The sequence below is a fragment of the Meriones unguiculatus genome, chromosome 2 (genome assembly GCF_030254825.1).
Source record: "Meriones unguiculatus strain TT.TT164.6M chromosome 2, Bangor_MerUng_6.1, whole genome shotgun sequence".
NCBI classification, from domain to species: Eukaryota; Metazoa; Chordata; class Mammalia; order Rodentia; family Muridae; genus Meriones; species Meriones unguiculatus.
The window spans coordinates 93,617,479-93,624,701 of NC_083350.1; the positions used below are offsets into that span (position 1 = coordinate 93,617,479).

Genomic DNA, 7,223 nt, shown 5'->3' on the forward strand with positions numbered 1-7,223 from the left:
AACCCATGAAGTTAAAAACTACTATTATCTTTTTTTTTTCCCGAAATGATAAATCAGAGTCCCAGAAAGGTTGGGTAACTTGTCCAAGATCCCAGCACTAACAAGTGACAGAAACAGGCCACCTCTCTCCAGAATCCACCTCACCAACCCCGTGCTATGCTGTCTCCCAGCAGAAAGGCAGCCAGCAATTCTTGAGTGAGCTAACATAAATTAATCGGAAGGGGAGGGTAACTGACTCACTTGTGGCCATGCAGTCCCCTCTGGGTCCATCCACAGCTCTGCCATTACTCCACGGTGTTCATGGAAATGCTCAGATCTCCTGGGAGAGCCTGGTGGGAGGGAGGGTTGATTGACAGACAGCTGCCTGCCAAACCCTCAGAATCTCTGCAGCACGTGCACCTCGGCTTCCCTGATCTTCTCAGCCAACAACTGAGCACGGCCTTCTACGCCTAAGGGGAGGGGGCGTAGGGACCTTTGCTTGGAGGCTCCGGAGCCTGGTCGGCCCTCTCAGTACTACGTGGTCGTCCCCTCCCTCCTCCCTTCCCTTGGCAGATATCAGATCCACAGTGGGGTGTCCCACAAACACCTTCTTTCTCCCCTTCATCCTTCACAGGCAATTTGGGTATCCGTCAGGTGAAAGACATGGATTGCGTTGTCCGAGTTGCTTGCATAGAGTAGAGTGCAGTCAAAAGCATCAGCAATGTGAAGGCGGGAGTCAGATTCATAACGGAAAGTGTGGGCCAGAGCACTGCATCTGCATGGGCAGCCAATTCCGTGTCCTCACAGGCTGGGGTGCTGAGGTTTGAATGCCCCAGCGAACTCGTGCACAGAGGACTGGAAGAATGTTTGCCAGGCAGGCAGGGGCAGGCGATCCCAATGCCCCGGCTCCAGAGACAGGTGGCCCTTAGGGCTCACTGGCCAGCTTGTCCAGCCTGCTCCAAGCCAGTGAAACATTGTGTCTCAAAAGACAAAATAATTGTAAGTGCAATGCTTGTGAAGAACAACACTCAAGGTTGTCCTCTGGTTGACACAACACACACACACACACACACACACACACCTTACCTTGAGATATAATTGCCACTGTTAAGAGGGGACTCTTGTGAGGTGACTATGACCTGAGGACCTGGCCCTCATGATTAGAGTAATACTTTTAGCACAGAAGTGGATTAGTAATCACATAAATGGGTTCTAATCAAAAGAAAAGCCATTCTGCCCCCGAGCTCCAGTCCTGCCCCTCTCGTGCCATCTGAAGCCTCTGCCTTGCTACACTGCAGCCCCAAGACCCAACAGACAACAGTAACAAGCTCTCAGGTTTCCCAACCTCCAGAGCTGTGGGCCAAATAAACCTGCTCTTTATCAACCGCCCAGACTCTGGTTTTCCGTTACAGTAACTCAAAATAAAGACAATGGGTTTGCGTTTCCATAAAAGGAGGTTTGTAGAGTCCTGTGATCTCACTGCATGTGGCACATTTCATAGCTCAAAAACTTCTGAAGTTGGCTCAACCCCTGGCTGGCTACCCATGAGCACCATATGGCTGTGAGAAGTGAGACTCACGAGAAGTGTGCTCCCAGGATGACATGCATGGCCACTGGCCACCAGACGCTCTGGAAAGAACAAGGAAAGCTTGCCCTTGGGAGGAGCTTCATGAGGAACGGGAGCCAGGCAGAGGTTAGGTGTTGCTTTCCTCACAACTGTCACGCGAGTGAACGGAATCAAAGGGTCTAGGTTCAAAGGCAAAGGAGATTTAGTAGAACCAGGAGAGAAGTCTGGCCCGGAAAAGGATGCAGTGGAGATGAGGTAGAAATGAGGTAAGGTAAGGTGAGGTGGAGGTGAGGTAAAGTGGAGGTGAAGGTGAGATGGAGGTGAGGTGGAGGTGAGATAATTTGGAGGTGAGGTGGGGTGAAGGTGGGGAGAGAGGAGGGGAGGGAAGGGAAGGGGAAGGGACTGAGGTAAGGTGAAGTGAGGGGAGGGGAGGGGAGGGAAGGGGAGGGAGTAAGGTGGACATGGTCCAGGTGTGCAGAGTGGAGAGCAGAAAACCCTTACAAACCTGCCTGGAGTCTGCTCCCTTCGTCTGTGGGAGAACAAGTAACTCTGATAGAAACCAGGATAATATGTTGGGGAGAGGGGTGTGTGAAGGAGGTTGGAGAGGAGTCTCAGCTATCCCAGACCCCAGGGAGTTTATTAGGAGGTTAAGTTTATTTGTTTTAACTGTTAGTTTCATTCTTTTATTTAAGCATTAAAAAGTTAAAACAAAAAAATAAACATATATCTAATCCCCTTTTATACATTGGTAAAATTCACAAACAAAACTCCATGAAAAAAAAACATGATAATAAAATGAGGCACTATATTTCAATAACCTCTTATTTCTTTTTTGTTTTAATTAAATGTATTTATTCACTTTACATCCCCATCAAAGCTCCCTCCTTCCTCTCCTCCTGGTCTTTCCTCTTCCCCTTCCCCTTCTCCTCAGGAAAGGCAAGTCCTCCACACACATCCCTTCATACCATCCCACCCTGGTACTTTAAGTGGCATCAGGACTATGCGTCCTCTTCCTCTGGGACCAGACAAGGCAGCCCAGCTAGGGGCAAGGGATCCAAAAAGCAAGCAACAGAGTCCATGTCAGAGACAGCCCCTGCTCCAATTGCGAGAGGACCCCCATGAGAACCAAGATGCCCATCAGTTCCATCTGTGTTGGGGGCCTAGGTCCAGTCCATGCATGCTCTTTGGTTGGTGCTTCAGTTTCTGTGAGCACCCATAGGCCTAGGTTAGTGGACTCTGTTGGTCTTTATCTCCTCCAGGTCCTTCTCTCCTGGCCCCAACCTTCCACAAGAATCCCAGAGCGCCACCTAATGTTTGGCTGTGAGTCTCAGCATCTGTTTAGATCCTCTGCTGGGTGGAGCCTCTCAGAGGACAGCTGTGCTAGGCTCTTGTCTGCAGTCATAGCAGAGTAGCCTTAGGAGTGTCAGGAGTTGGCTCTCCTCAACGTTAAATTTATAATTAATTTATTCGCTCACTCATTGTTGTGCATTTATGTACATGTGTGAGGGAAAGTGTTAGCACCCACCTGCCACTGTGCATGCAGAGAGGTCAGAGGGCAGCTTTCAGGAGTCAGTCTCTTTCCTCCTTGCTGAGGCAGGGTCCCTCTTGTTTCTGCCATGCTGCCCTCTGAGCTTCTGATGATTCTCCTGTATGTTTCCTGTCTTGCATAAGAGTGGTTCTATTACAGAGGCACACCACCATACGTGTGTGTGTGTGTGTGTGTGTGTGTGTGTGTGTGTGTGTAGGTAGGTTCAGGGGATCAAACTTGGATCAGGCTTGCACATGGCAAGCACTCTTACCCACTAATGCATATCACTGTCCCTGTAACAAAGAGTTCACAGTCCCACTGAGAAACAGGGCACACACACACACACACACACACACACACACACACACACTGTGGGCATAGCTGAATCACATCCACCTGAGTCCAATGGGAAGAATGGAGAGTGATGTGTGACTACAGAGCCTCAAGTGTACTCCCCCAGGATGGACAGAGGTTGAGAGATTTCCTTAGGCAAGAGGGGGAAGGGAACTCATTCATCCCAGAGAGAGCAAAGCCGTGGGCAAGGAGGCAATATAGCCCCAACCAAAGGTCCTTCATCTGTGCAACCCCGACACACTTAGCAAACACCAGGTACATTTTCCCAACCACCCACTTGTATACACACACTCTAGTGTAATCTTTCCCCTCCTTCTCTTGGGCTCTGTGCTTTATGAAGCAAGTGCTACAGTAGGGAGATCCTTGCACACAGGGTGCATAAATAAGTCCTAATAAAGACCCGAAGGATGTTGACTTGAATGACTTCCAGGGACTCAGTGAAACTCCATTGCCTTCCCCATAACTACTGTACTTTTGTGTTCAGGGCTTCTATGAGGGACACAGCACCACATAGACAGTAGAAAGACCCCTCAGAGGTTCCCACTGGCCTTCCCAAATGTTGGGCAGGCAGAGGTCAGAGTGCCTGACTCGCTCACAGGGCTGAGCCGAAGCTTCAGTGCAGGTGACGTTGGTACAGGACAGCCAGACAGCCACCCTGCATTAAACCTTGAGATGCTGCAGACATTCATTAAATATTTGGAGGATACATTGTTCCCCCTGAAAGCCCGCCAGAGAGAAAACTATGCTTAACCTCGTGGGGATGATTTTAAAAAAGGAAAATAAAGACAACAAACAGCTACAAATCACAAGGGATTATGTCCTCAATTCTGCAAATGTTCTTGGAGAATTCTAACTTCCTGTTTTTATCTATCATAGAGTCTGCTAGAGCCAAGGGCCATCCTCAAACACGAGGGGACATCCTGGAACCCAGATTTTAGGAAAGCCACAATCCCTGCTGGCCCCTTCAGGCTTCCCTTACTTACAAAGTCCAGTCAACCAGCCCCAAACAACAGAGGTCCAAAGCTTCACAAAAATGGCAAAGCCATACCTTCCATGGCTTTAGCTGGTACCCTGGGACCTCCCATTGTCCTTAGCAAAACGGTAGGCTCACAGCAAGGTCATTTGCATTCAGTGAGATGAGAGGCGGCCACTGTCAGAAATGTTTAGAGTCTAGTAACAAGAAAGGCCATCTTTGCAGCCCTTCCCCTGCTGGTCTGACGTTTCCCCAAAATGTCTATCTATGCTGGAAGCCTGGTACCCAATGGAATTGCTAAGGGGTGACAGAACCTATACAAGGTGGTCTGCTCATCCCCAGAAGGTACTAATGAAGCTCACAGAATAAGTTTATACAGCAAAGCAACCTCACTCTTGATCTCTCTTCATGGGGGTAAGGGGAGGGTGCTTCCCTTTCTGCTTCTGTACTGTGGTGTAAACCATCGAGGGGATGGCTTGTTGGTGTTGGTGCCATGATCTCAATCTATAAAACCATGAGCTAAATAAACTGGTTGGCACTGTGTTCACACAAAGGTGCTTTGGGCTGACAAGCATTGCAATGGAAGTGTCCCACAAACCCATCTTAGGGATGATGGTTCAGAAGCCCAAACCATCTGCAGGATCAGGATCTTCGGGGGGAGAAACTTTAGCCACAATAGTTGAAGATAAGAGATGGTGAACATGAGCAGGGTACAATGGTACATACCTGTAATCCGACACTTGGGATGATCATTGTGAGTTCAAGGCCAGCCTGATCTAAAAAGAGAGTAGACGATGGCCAAGGCTACACCAAGAAATCCTGTATCGAAAAACCAAAAGATACAGAGACAGAGACAGAGAAAAGAGGAGGAGAAGGAAAATGGCTGCTTTGGAGGCCAATATATGTCATCAAATGAAGCATTATATTGGAGACTTCAATTTGCCACTGGAAATTTTTTAAAAGAACAGATCAAACAAAATTAAGGTTGGGTACCTTTGGAAGTAATGATAAAATTCAACAGGCTAAGCAGTCTAACAATGGCCTTTAATGTAATCATGCAAGCACTAGGTCTGTCTGAGGTAGAACTCCTGGGGGTCAATGCAGACACTGACTCTAAGGATCTCCAAGCAAACCCCCGCCCCGGAGTGACTGGCAAGTGACTGGCAAGCATAAAAATGATATGAAAAAAAGACCTGTTTCTATGGCATGCCTCCCAGCTCTGCACCCCTTGATGACATGAGAGTGGCCAGGTGACAAAGGTCAGATACCAAATATCCAGATGAGAACTTTGCCGAGAACAGGGAAGGGGTCGGTGTTTGCTGTAATCCGTAAAGAAGTCTGTGGAGGCCGCTGGCCAGAAGTACAAAGACACAAACCAGATAATAGCCTTAAATGTTACCTTGTAGACCAAAACTAAAAAGGAGGAGGACAGCAGAGACAGAGCAGACAGAGAGAGTAGCTTAAACAACAACACAAAGAAAGACACGAGAAGAGCCAAAACAGTCTTTCTAGAGAGGAAGACGGTGCTTACTGAAGGCTTGGGCTGACTTGGATGCACAGACACCTAGAGAGAATGCATTCTTTTCTTATGCATTCTTTTCTTAAATTGTGGTGAAATGAAATAAATCGACATCATCAGAGGGGCAAAAGAGAAAATAATTTCTTTTAAAGAAAAAGCAAAAGACGCACCAGAGAAAGGCAAAGATGCAAATAACAGTACCCAACAATTAAGGGACAAAAAACAGTGGCTTGGGATGCACTAGAAGGACACATGAGAAAAAAAGCATTGAAAAAAATCATAGAGGATCAGCAAGAATCCCTAAACAAACAGAGGTCAGAGGTCAAAGGTTTAAAGGACAGGGAGACTGAGCTCTGCATCCTGGGCAGCTGAAGGAAGAAGGCTGTTCCAGGAAGAAAGACGAGGTTTGGTGATGCAGGTGGAAGGTGCAGGCCAAGGAAAAGAGTGAGAGATGGAAACCGCCACAGCAACCCACATCAAAGCCTGAGAAAAGAGAGACCGGCTCCAGAGGCAAGGAGTTCAAAAGCAACGTTTGTATTCACCTTAGTTAGCGGTAAGCTGCCTTTGGCCACTGGAAGCTTTTAAAAAAGAAAGATGAATTAGGTCTGCTTCTGTGTCCACCAGCTTTTTAAAATGTTCAGTTCTGTTTGTGTTCAGATGACTCAAATATGAAAAGAAAGAGCCTCCTCTCAGTTCAGCCTTTGCAATATGAGAACGTATCAATACAAACTTGCAATATACATACTACATAAAAATAAGAAATAATTAAAAATTAAAGTGGAGATGAATTGCGGAAGACATCTGCATCAACCTGTGGACTACACACACCCAAAACCAACACACATATATTAACACACATCCAGACAGACACACAAAAACACACACACATAGACACACACACACACATACAGACACACAGAGACACACACACAACCAACACACATATATTAACACACACTCCAGACAGACACACAAAAACACACACACACACATAGACACACACACAGACACACACACAGACACACACACAGAGACACACACACACACAGAGACACACACACAACCAACACACATATATTAACACACACATCCAGACAGACACACAAAAGCACACACACACAAACACACACACACACGTAGACACACACACACAGAGAGACACACACATAACCAACACACATATATTAACACACACATTCAGACAGACACACAAAAAAACACACAAACATGCATAGACACACACACACAGATACACAGAACCAACACACATATATTAACACACACACATCCAGACAGACACACA

The 7,223-nt window shown here is 47.1% G+C and overlaps 1 pseudogene; it reads left to right on the forward strand.

Annotated features, from left to right (window-relative positions):
• Nucleotides 1-5,280: 5,280 nt before the first annotated feature.
• On the forward strand, nt 5,281-5,807 carry LOC110547348 (lupus La protein homolog; annotated as a pseudogene).
• The last annotated feature ends 1,416 nt before the right edge of the window (nt 5,808-7,223 follow it).